The sequence below is a fragment of the Pan paniscus genome, chromosome 4 (assembly GCF_029289425.2).
Source record: "Pan paniscus chromosome 4, NHGRI_mPanPan1-v2.0_pri, whole genome shotgun sequence".
Taxonomy (NCBI): Eukaryota; Metazoa; Chordata; class Mammalia; order Primates; family Hominidae; genus Pan; species Pan paniscus.
In genome coordinates this window covers 21839114-21852040 of record NC_073253.2, presented here as the reverse complement: position 1 = coordinate 21852040, position 12927 = coordinate 21839114, and the positions used below count along the sequence as shown (strand labels likewise).

General features: G+C 35.2%; 1 protein-coding gene across 1 annotated transcript in view; it reads right to left on the bottom strand.

Moving 5' to 3' along the window:
• The window catches only part of LOC134730423 (serine/arginine repetitive matrix protein 1-like), a 173944-nt gene that overhangs the window by 129950 nt on the left and 31067 nt on the right, over window positions 1-12927 (bottom strand). The gene's annotated exons all lie outside the window — the stretch shown is intronic.

Sequence of the window (12927 nt, the reverse complement as noted above, 5' to 3'; positions counted from 1 at the left end):
CTTCAAAAAAAATTTAAAACACACACAAAAAAAAACACACACAAGTGTACACTTTGCCACTGGAAAATACAATAAAATTGTGGTACAGCTGAAATTGAGAGACTCTGGGGGAGAAAAAGCATGGGAACACCAATACAAAAAAATGGTCACTCCGTTCTACTGTGCAAGTACATGAATGCTTATGATGACACAAATATTACTGGTTTGATAGAAGAAAATGACTTTTTACTTATAACAGTTTAAAAATTAATGCTTCAAAACACTTTCCAACGTTAGCCCTCACTTTTTCTTTTCTCCTGCCTCAGGTTTCCCTAACCACCTCTAAGTGTCACCTTCTACCTGCAGATTCTGTCCTACCCTTGTATCTGAGTTAATTTTGACTGAGGTAAGAAATACATAACTGCTTTAAAGCACACTTCATGTGTCTCTTACCATTTGGTCTTTCACCACATTGAGGTAGGAGGGGTAAATTGGAAGGAGGTGAGAATGGTAAATACAATCAATTGGTTTCCATGGTGTCTCCCAAGCTTCACTCCTCCCATGTGATAAGCAGGCCCACCATAAAGTTTCTGAGGCTTCCTTTGCCTCTCCTGTATTCCAGTCAGAATAAATGAGTTCTCACTATACTTTTTCCTCCTGGGAACAACAGTATGTTAAGCCATGGTCTTTCAGTCTCCCTCAATGGAAATCAATAACCCTAATCCCAATAGCTGTGGTCTTAAACCTAGTGGCTATGCCTCCTCCCTAAATGTATCAATGGACTTCTTCCTATATGACTGCTCTCTTAAATTGGAATCACCAACTCAGTTTCTTACTGCTTGGTTGGTATACCTGTGGGGACTTTGCAACTTTACCCTGGATCCCCTGAACAACAGTTTTTACTCAAAGTATAACTGGATATAATAGAAAATTTGAACATCAGCACCATTGTCCCTCAAACCTTCCACTACCCCTTTATTAGGACAGCAACCTTTCCACCTGTCCTGCTTGAGAAATGAAACCTATTGTCAGCCCTGGCCTCTCCATCCTGTATGAGCTACCCAACCAGACTGACTCAATAACAAGCAGGGCAGGAATCAAATAAGGAAAGCAAGACACTCACATTGGTGCAAATTTAAGGGGGTGTCAAAAAAAAACTCAGCAAACACATTAAATAATATTTTAATGCAATGTTTTAAACAATCAAAATTAATGTAAAAATCTATGATGAACAAGATATCAAAATTTTTAATATTATTACTTATTTTTCTTTTTGCCTCAGGTTCCAATATGGCAAAGTACTTTTAGTGATTCTGTCTTTATTTAAAGTTTTGACATTTTATTCATTGTGCATTTTGTGTGAGGCAAATGCCTTGCGCATCTCACCTTAGTCCTGACCCTGCCAACAAGTACCAGGGTAAAACATACTAGATGAAAAATGTGACCTTGATAGTAATACTCATGAAGAACAAAAACTGGCTTAGAAAATTTTCTGTAATTGGAATGTAAAATTTGAAATAAATTACTTAGTATGAAATAAAACCTGTGAAAGTATGACAACTTATTAAGACCTAAAAATTTTTAAATTATAAACTATCTTCTTGAACTTCTATTTTCAGTAATGGAAGGTTAGGTTATTTGGACCTTGGCATTATTGATATTTGGAGCTATGTAATTTGTTTGTTGTTGGGGGTGGCCTGTGCATTATAGTAAGATCAACAGCATTGCCTGTCTCTCCCCACCAGATGACAGTAGTTCCCCCAACCCCAGTTCTAACAACTAAAACATCTCCAAACATTATCGAATGTCCCCTAGGGGAAAAAAATCATCCCCAGTTGAAAACCACTAGTTGAGGCCATTCCTCCTGCTGAAAACTGAAAATGCAGAATTTTTTTAAATGCAATCACTTAAAGCACTAAGCTGACAAGATAATGGGGAACTGTCATGCCAAATTCTGGGCGAAGTAAAAAACCCAAGTTTACCTTTCTGGTAAGAAGAATATCGAACACCTAAGCCAATTTGCCTTGAGGACATTTGCCTGTTGGCAAATTTAAGCTTCAATTCTGAAACATCAAAGGCAAGGGGTTTAGAAATCAAGGCTCAAGATCCCATGTAAGGTGGCACATAGACCAGAAAACTCTCTCTGCATTAAGTTAGACCTCAAAGGGCTAAACCTAGAATGAAACCTGCCGTCCTCATTTCCCACCCACCCCAAGGACTTCCATGAAGGTTGTCTGGACACTAAGAGGAACAGAGGAGGAAAGAAAAGAGAAATGGCAAAGGAGGGAAACGTCTGTCTAAAAATCTTTGGCCACAGCCTGGCCCTCATTAGGATTTACTGACCAGGTTCTCATCACCTTGATTGACTGCAGAACTTCAAGCTAAGATTTTGGTTGAAATGATCCCAAGATCCTTGGCAAAAGCAAATGCAAATTCTTCCTAAAAGTTATCTTCATTTAAGCCTCCAGGACTCTCCAAATAATTTTGCAAGGGCAGTAAGAAAGATAACCAAGCATACAAGGAAACAAAGCAACATGGGCAAAAACATGCATAATTACAGGACAACTGAAACAGACCTACTAAGACTTCAGATATTAGAATTATCAGACACAAATTATAAAACTACACTTGCGTATTTAAAAAATTAAATGGCATGATTGAAAATATCTCCAGGGATAGGAAACTACAAAAAAAATGGAAAAGTAATTTGAAAAAGAGTCAAATGAAATTTCTAGAAATGAAAACACAATGACTGAAATTTAAAACTCAATGTATTGCATTTGCAGCAGATCAGACCCAGAAAATGACAGAACTAGTGAACTGCAGGGCAGATCAGAAAAAAAAAAAATGACTCAGAGAGTAGCCTAGGAACCAGCATGCATGAAATGGTGAGAAAATCTAATATATGTTTACTCTTGAGTTCCAGAAGGACAGAAGAAAGAATATTTGCGGAAGCAAACTCATATTTTATCAATGGTAACTTACAAACTTTTTTAACATCTCTGAAATCAAGACACATCTCAAAACTGACGGTTTCTTATAATTACTGTTGGCCAGGCAGCAATCATAATGTATTTGTGCTATTCATGTTATCCTCACTTCAGCTGACTTATGTACATTATTGGTAGTAAATAAGTTGAGTTTAATTGTTGCTTAAAATGTCTTCCAATACTATGATTCAGCATTGAGAAGTTGTTGCGATATGTATTGCACTTCCAAAAAGTTTGTTAAAAGTGTATATACAAAGGCCCACAGTCTGACATTAGTGAAGAAAATACTTGTAATTGAAGTCATGGCCACAGTTCAATGGTCATTAGATTCCTGCAAAGCAAGAAAAGAGAAATGGGAAAGGAGGGACTAAGTACTTAACAGGACCTAAGAAATGAAAATATTTGAGACTCTAGCTCAAAAAATAAAATAAAATATTTTTATACTAAGTTAATTTAAAACTAAAGATAAGTGGGAACTCAGTAATTAAATGAACAAATATAGAACATGATTATATGAGGAACCATAGATCAGGACATTAATAAAAGTGAAAACTAATTTTCACAATGAGCTCACAGGCAGCCAAGACAAAAAGGCAAATGGTGCATTACAGTCATTTGTCAAAAGTTGCATAATCATTAGAAGACAGAAACTTTCATTAACCCTAAATTATTATAAAAACTAGCATGGATTCTACTATGCCGTAGAATATATAATTATATGGGTTGGCACATTATATAATTTAATCTTGGAGAAGAAACAGACATCTCAAAATAGTTGACTTTACACTGCCTGCTATTATTTTTGAGTCCCCAGGCAGCATACTCTGAAGAATTTCCAATAATCTTAATAAATTATATGAAACCCTAATCTTAAAGTCTTAATCTTAAATATAAAATTAGAGTAATTGTTAGTAATTTGTAATAGCCATGCAAAAAAATGAGTTATTCGGCCAGGTGCAGTGGCTCACGCCTGTAATCCCAGCACTTTGGGAGGCCGAGGTGGGCAGATCACGAAGTCAAGAGATCGAGACCATCCTGGCCAACATGGTGCAACCCCATCTCTACTAAAAATACAAAAATTAGCTGGGCGTGGTGGTGCACCTGTAATCCCAGCTACTCGGGAGGCTGAGGTAGGAGAATCACTTGAACCCGGGAGGCGGATGTTGCGCTGAGCCGAGGTTGCGCCACTGCACTCCAGCCTGGTGACATAGCGAGATTCCATCTCAAAAAAAAAAAAAAAAAGAGTTATTCTGTAGGTATGTCTAATCTAATAACATCAATGATATCAGAAATTATAAGAATGACTACAAAGAGTTTGCACCTATGGGGGGCTTTTGATAAGAAAAAGTATACATGAAGAGATGGATTGGATATTAAAGACTTAGTAGGAGCAGTGTGAGGACAGTTTAGCAGGGCCAGAAGCAGGGAGGAACACTTAAGTCCCTATAGAGTTAAGATGGGTTACACCGTTTAATAACAAACATCCCATAATCTCCATGGCTTAGTACAACAAAAATTTATTTCTCACTTAATGCTATGTGCACAAAATTCATCAATGAGGGTTTATACTTCATATTCACTTAAGAACCAAGGCTGACAGAGGTTCTGCTATTTTGTGGATACACCATAAAGTACTGGTGACCTACCCCCAGTCCCCCACAATCCCATCACCCTACAAAGTGGCTAGAAAAATAGAGGAGTACTTGGTTATTTGACAAGCATTAAGTATCTCTGTAACTATTCCCAGCTATTAGTGTTTCTGTACCACAAAATGACTTAATGTTTTGGAAGAGTCACAAAATAGAAACATCCACTATTTCTAAGGCCAAATTCATTTTACTCTATGCTAAACTTCTATTAAGTAATAAAAGGCAGTAGGTGGGCATTAATCCACACTTTTGCCTCTTAGGCAAATTGCTCTTTTTCTCTTCCTTCTCTCACACTTTTACTGCTGTGCATTTCTTTAAACATTAGTCATTTTTTGGCCCAAGCCTGGATACACTATAATACTTTCCTAGCACCTACTTAACCTACTCTTCTTTTGTTGTTAATTTCATTAATTTTGCCTTAACCTCAGTTGTTAAACATTTCATTCTACCCACATAATTCACATAATAATTCTCATACTACTTGGGAGACAAAGTCAGTCAAATAAATTCACTTGTCGTTACCAAAAGAGATCATAGGAAATTTCATCCATGGAAGTCTAGGAATCTCTTTACACAGACAAGAGGCTATCCCAAGGGATCCAGGAGCCTTGCTAAGAAGTTTTATATAGAGACAATCTGAGTGGGATAGGAAAAAATCATGGTCTTCAGATTCGGACAGACTGAGTTTGAATTCCTGCTCCTTCACTTAGTGGTTGTATAACTGTGGGCAAGTTAATTAACCTCTCCGAACTTCAGTTTCCTCCTCTCTAAAATGAAACTATGAATACAGGAATCAGAGAGAAGGTTTGTAAGGTATCTAGCATATAAGAAGTCTTAACCAAAAGAATTATTATTACTACTGTACATGGACTGAGCAATAAACAGAAAGGCAATGTAAACTGACACAGAAGGAGAGGAGTTTCTACTTATAGATTAAATAAAGGGCATGGTGCTTTAAATACTCAATGAACTCAAATATCAAAATTTTCCAAAACTCTTCTCAAAAATTTCTAGAAAGCAATATCAAAGAAATATAAATTATTTAAAGAGAAGGTTGACGATTTTATACATTGCAGTTATCATAAGATTTATGTAATAAAAATTTACATGAAGCAAGTCAGAGGGAAATGGTTTTTTCATTGGGTTAACAACCACATTTTGCCTCTTTCCTAGGCATCAACTCTAATCAGTAAACTACAAAAGAATAGGGTCCATAAGTGCTTTTGCATGTCATTTTTTTTCATTACTGGCACATACAGAGCATTCAATAAATATTTGTTAATGAACAAATGGATGCCAGCTATTATCTCTGGAATTGATCGTTTTCGTTTCAAGGAAGTTGCCTAATATATTCTTTGATGATAGTTTGACAGTTTGACACTAGCCATTTCTGTGACTTGTGACATAAATAATGGGGGATGGGGGAGAATGACCAACTGTGATGGTTAGTTTTATGGATCAATTTGGCTATGCTATAGTACTCACTTATTTAATCAAACACTAACCTAGATGTTACTGTGAAGTGTTCTGTAGATGTTGTTAATGTCTACAATTAGCTAACTTTAAGTAAAAGAGATTAACTTTTAATAATGTGAGTGGATCTTATCCCATGAGTTGAAGGCCTTAAGAGCAAAAACTGAGGGTCCTGGATGAGAAGAAATTCTGCCTTAAGACTGCAGCATCACCTGCTGTGTGAGTTTCCAGCCTGCCAGCCTGCCCTACAGATTTCAGACTTGCCAGTCCCCACAATTGTGTGAGCCAATTTCTTAAAATAAATCATATATGTGTGTGCGTGGGTGTGTGTATGTATATGCATATGCATATGTATATGCATATATATGTATTTTATTGGTTCTGTTTCTCTGGGGAACACTGACTGATACACCAACAAAAGTGTACATTATTTGAGGCTTTAAAGTACTAGGTAGACATCAAAAGTAGAATGTACTAAATGCTATTACATGTCGCTGTAGACCATTAGTTTTAACTAAAACAATGCCTTCTTTATGTTCTTCTTTGATATCAATCCAAAATTACTGATTCCAGCCAACATCTATCACCATTAATGTCCATGTCCCTTGAATCTCTTTGCATAATAATGTATACATTTCTCAGAATCAAAACCAAATATCATTGAATCCAATTAAAAGGGGGATCTAAAAGAATTATTTTACATATTAGCTATAATATCAACAGCAAGGAGGCCTAGAATAATACAAAATACACTTATGCCATTTTAGTGCTTATGTAATAAAAAGATATCATAATTCTGTACTCCATACCTATTAATCTGTAGTTCCAACTTTTAGCATATGCCTAAGCAAGAGAAATAAAGAACTAACCAAATCCAGGCCAAGGAAGGATTTAACCAGAAATATTCAAAAGGGCCATAAATATTAATATACCAGATACTATTTAAAACCTCTTTATATCACCAGAATAGAAAATGTCAGTGTTAACATACAAAACTAGAATAGGCATACCAATGTAATGTTGGTGATATGATGATATTGGTGTCAATGATATTGACAAATACAATATAAATTTATGTAATGTGAGACACTTGGACCATGTTACAAAAATGCAAATGTTATTGTCTTGCACATGTCAATCGGAAAAAGGGAGAGAGAATCAGTGTCAAGGGTTAAAATAAAAATCGTGGAACGTAAGGCTGGCAGATTTTATTTATACTGGACATCCTGACCCCTTTACACACTTACTTAGAAAAGCAAAAACCAGAAATTCCTTCTTAAATATTTTCCTTCAGTTTTCCTGAAGGAAATCTCCAGATATTTCATTTCCTCTCTCAATGACTGTCCTATTACTAAATTGCTCAATGGGAGCAATTAAGCATCAAGTTGTACATCACAAATGGAAACAACCTAGCAATCTATTTAATCAATATAAACAATCAAGCTAATTCAATCAATTTATGTGGTCAAAAAAAATATTTTCTGTTTCCTCCTTTCCCCTGCTCTTCTTTCATTCCCACATCTATGGTCTAGTCACAGCAACAAAAGCCCATTTTACCATATATCGTTTACCTCAGTATGTCTACAGAAGAACAACAATGCCTCTAGATTCCAAATGTCCAGCTATGTCAAAACGTAGAAAGTACAGAGTCAGACTGGAGAATGGCATTATTTTACAGCTCCAGTTCAGTTTATGGTTTTCTCACAAAACCTACTAAAGTTAAAAAAGACTTAAAGTTTTTTTCTATAATTAATAAACTGGGTCAGGCATGGTGGCTCACACCTGTAATTCCAGCGCTTTGGGACGCCAAGGTGGGTGGATCATTTGAGATCAGGAGTTCGAGACCAGCTTGGCCAACATGGTGAGACCCTGTCTCTACTAAAAATACAAAAAAAAAAAAAAATTGACTGGGTGTAGTGGCACATGCCTGTAATCCCAGCTACTTGGGAGGCTGAGATAGGAGAATCACTTGAACCCGGGAGGCAAAGGTTGCAGTGAATCAAGACCATGCCACCACACTCCAGCCTGGATGATAAGAGTGAGAATCTGTCTCAAGAAAAATAAATACATAAAAAATAAACAAATAAGTAAATTGATGCTTTGTCTCTCCATTTCTAATTCCTTAATTTCAATTATACCAGGGTATAATATATGTTAAAAACATATTTGGAGGATTAATAGTCATAATTTTTAAATGAATGTAATAACTGATTATATATATAATTCATTGCCTAATCATGAATAAGACTTTAATCCCATAAAAGATGTTTAATAGCAATTTTAACTACTAAGCATAAAATGAATAGTGTTAGGGGATTGAAAATTAAATTTCAAGGTAGCCAAAGCATAAATTCAAGAACTTTAGATAATTTTAAAGAGAACAAAATACTAAGATAAAAAATTGCCATGTTTATACAACTATTTGTAACAACACATTGCTACTCTATACGTTCATATAAATTCAGAATATTACTCAGAAGGGATTTTTTATAAAATATATCCTTATAAAGACAATGAAATAGCAAGAAAACAATTTTTAGCTCTAATAGAATAAATCTTATTCACAAAGGAAAACAAAGAAAGTAAGGGGAAAGGCACTGAAACTCTGAGGTACTAATTACTCTGCTTTTACATGGGGGTAAGTAAAGCAGTACAATTCTATGGTCCTTATATACACAAAGCTTCCATTAACTTTTGATGAGTCTGCCTTCATGAGAAACACAGAATTACTTTCTCAGATACAATTTTTTTTTATTAGTAAGAGGATCTCATAATGACACACAGTTCAGGCCCTACATTCCCATGCATGAGAATTTTCAGTGAAGTGACTTCACTTTTACTAAGGGAATTACTGAATTTTGTGCAGGATTCTCAAGACTGAATTTTGCGCAGGATTCTCAAATTCTTAATATATCAATCACATTAAAGAGCGCCCATTTTCACATATACACCATGGAATACTATGCAGCCATAAAAAAGGATGGGTTCATGTCCTTTGCAGGGACATGGATGAAGCTGGAAACCATCATTCTTAGCAAACTAACACAGGAACAGAAAACCAAACACTGCATGCTCTTACTCATAAGTGGGAGCTGAACAATGAGAACACATGGACACGGGGAAGGGAACATCATACACCGGGGCCCTGTCGAGGGGTTGGAGGCAAGGGGAGGGATAGCATTAGGAGAAATACCTAATGTAAATGACTGGTTAATGGGTGCAGCAAACCACCATGGCATGTGTATACCTATGTAACAAACTTGCATGTTCTGCACATGTATCCCAGAACTTAAAGTACAATTTAAAAAAAAAAGAGTGCCCATTTTATTTTCAATCACTTGGATAAATGGGATTAAAGAAAATACAGTTATACTAAAGGAATTTTCTACTACTCAGTTGCCAGTAGAGTTATGCATGAAGAATTCTTACTAAGTCAAAAGAGAGCAGAATATATTTGAAAGCAGAGTTGACCCCCTTCATTCGGTTTAACGAATGGAAATACTCAAGGTTCAGGTCACTATGGGCCCTTTTCCCTACTCAAAAAGAGACCCTCCCTATTAATAACCATTAGAATGCTCCACATTTTTAAGTTTGCAACATCATGGCCTCATTGCAAATTGGGTATTTAGGGAAAACTACATTTCCTTCCAAGGAAAATGTTTTAAAAATGCACAATTTCTCTATCACGCATTTTTTAAATAAGAAGAAGAGAAAATCTAACTGTTTTGCAACTAGGCTCAGGCAACTGCCCAGGCAGCCTATAGAACTGATATCAACAGTTTCATGCCTGTCAGAAAATCATTCTAAAGACTTTTTTTAATCTGAAAAATAACATCATCACTGTGGATTCCACCCTGAAATCCGAAGGCAGGAATTACATTGTGTTGTTAAAATGTTAGCAAGTGCATTTCATTTTTTTAAAAGGCAATTTAGTTTTCCTGAAATAAAGAGCTGATTATATCTCTTATTACTGTTACAAGAATTTGATATATCACAAAGTGAAAGAGTTACAGCATGTGTCAACTATCAACCAGTAAAAATGAACCTGATTCATAATTCACTTTGATAATGTCTAGTTAGTTAATCAAGTGATTTGTAATCATGAAGGCTGCCAGAAATTGAATGAAGAATGGGACACAGTAAAATTCTTAGGTTTTTTTTTTTTTTTAGTATTCTTATTTCGTTATGTGACTTTTATTGCCATTTTTGATCACTGTTTCTCAGCAGCACAAATTAAATCACACATATTTACTTAGAAGTTTTTGACTACTAAATAGACTAAGGATACACAAGTTGAATGACCAGAGTATATAATGTCTTCCTACAAAATTAAAGGTTTTAGTGTTTACAGCTTGAACAGGAAAATTTCATTCCTTCCAATCTCCTCCTCTCTCTCCCCATTTTATTTGAATTATTTAGTAAATATGCCACTCATTCTAACTCAGTATATTTCTATATATTCTAAAACAAGTAAAATCATTTAACAGAACCTAGTTAATACCAGAAACCTTAAGCTTCCTTTTAGTATCTTCATTGTAATTCCTCAGTTAAAACTATATTATAATATGATAGTCAAAGAACATTTAACCTCTAATTAATAAAATCTCAGTAAATAGACAAAATATAAAATCAACTTATAGCCTGACATATTACTAAAGGGGTAATGTGATAAATGAGTGTTTTTCAAAGTGTAAACTACTGAGCCATGTAAGAATGTGCCATTCTGACAATATTGGCCATTATAAGCTTTTTCATCAGCACTGCATGACATAGAACTACACAGCTTTAAAGTAAATTGAACTTTAAATATGATAACAAATGGGCTCCTCCTTTGATTTACTCTTCATAATTTTCAAGCAGAAGGGTCCTTTTCCAACTTTAGACTGATTACAAGACAAGATCTCCTTAGGGAAAGTAATAGAGTTCTTAAGCTCCATTATACTCATTACTGAAATCTAATATTTATTTTTTAAATTCAGCTGTATAAACTTTGTGGGTAAATTTCCAATAATAAATGCTTGGTTTTTCAAAATAACAAAATTCCAGACACACATTATACATTGACTCCAAGAAACTAGTATAATTATGGTGAGACCTTGGGAAAGATACTGTTTTCCACACTGAATATTCCCTGAAAAGTGTAGCAGCACTCCACTTGGGAATTCACGTTATCACCATTATCAGACCAACTGCTAGAATCACCTTTTCTTTCCTATTTAGCTTATTAATTCATTCATTCCACAAATGCTCATTAAGCTCCTACTCTTGCCAGGTATTATGCTAGAAATTGGGGATATAAAGATGAATTTAAAACATAGTCTTTGTACTTGCCCTTAAGAAATCTACAGTCTAGTAAGAAGAAGACATAAGTAAATAAGAACAATGAAATACAGGCTCTAGAAGAGATCTATATCTTGGAAATGTCAGTGACAGAGGTCAGTAGAGGACTTCAAAGTGTTCACCAAGCTCAATCTTGAATGAAAGTTGGTACCTATCAGGGAGCAAAGAGGAAAGACTATAATGGTAAGAAGGAGAATATGAATGAAGTCAAAAGTGCAAAATACCTTATCATGGTAGGATAAATACAAGCTAGTCAGTTTAACTGGGGTTTAACATGTAAGAAGTATATGTTACATGTTGGGTGGTAAGGGAAAAGGCTGCCAGAAGCCTCTTTCAAAAACATCTCATATTGATGGTTAGGCTAGTTATAATCAGGTGATGTCATGTACTTGTAGAATAAGGATCCTCTTCCTCATAACTAAAAGTAGTTTTGACTTCAGTGAGCATCAGTCCTACAAATTTTTTACCTTGGGATTTGTTTATACTGTAAAGAAGAAAAATTGAAAGATAATAACAATTACAAAAAAAAAAAAAGGACACGAGCAAAGCAAGACTGTAAAGAAAATTTACTTTGACAACCTGACAATGGTGATAACTCAAGTGAAAGCAACTAGAATAAAGAGGGCCAAAGCAACATAAGTGACTGTAGCAAGTTACTTATACATACACACACATATGTATATATACTTCATGATTATATAAGATTTGGTCAAATTATAAATGTAATTAGTACAGCAAAATGAAGTTATGATTATTAAATACTATCAAATTATATTGACCCTGAACTGCAGATAGCTATGTAGATATACTACTGACTCTTGTAGTAATATTAAATATATAGAAGTCAAGCATTATGTCTGTGGAATAGCAAACTTGCAACAAGCATTAACGATGGCCACCCGTTGACTGACTAAATAACCTATTTGAAAATGGAAGAGAATCTTTCCTGAAATTTCCTGATATCAGTAATACACTTTTTTTTTTTTTTTTTTTTTTTGGAGACACAGTCTTGCTCTGTCACCCAGGCTGGAGTGCAGTGGCATGATCTCACCTCACTGCGACCTCCGTCTCCCAGATTCAAGCAATTCTCGTGCCTCAGCTTCCCAAGTGAAGTGTTTTTAGTACAGACAGGATTTCAACATGTTGGCCAGGCTGGTTTCGAACTTCTGGCCTCAAGTGATCTCACCTTGGCCTCCCAAAGTGCTGGGATTACAGGCATAAGCTACCACACCTGGCCTAGTAATATATTTTTAAAATAAGTATACAACATATGTGATCAATATCACTCTTTTCTAATCAGTATGTATTCAAATAAGAGTCATGAATTACAAGTTAGCTGGCATGTGTTATAAGGAATGAGAATGGAGATGACAGAAGCTACTCAAACAAATTTTAAGTATATTCACAGATAACAAATTATAACTTCCTTTATTTTTCACTGTTGTGCTGATTTCTTTGTTGTCCTTTGGGTTCAAGTAATGAAGCATCATGGTTCA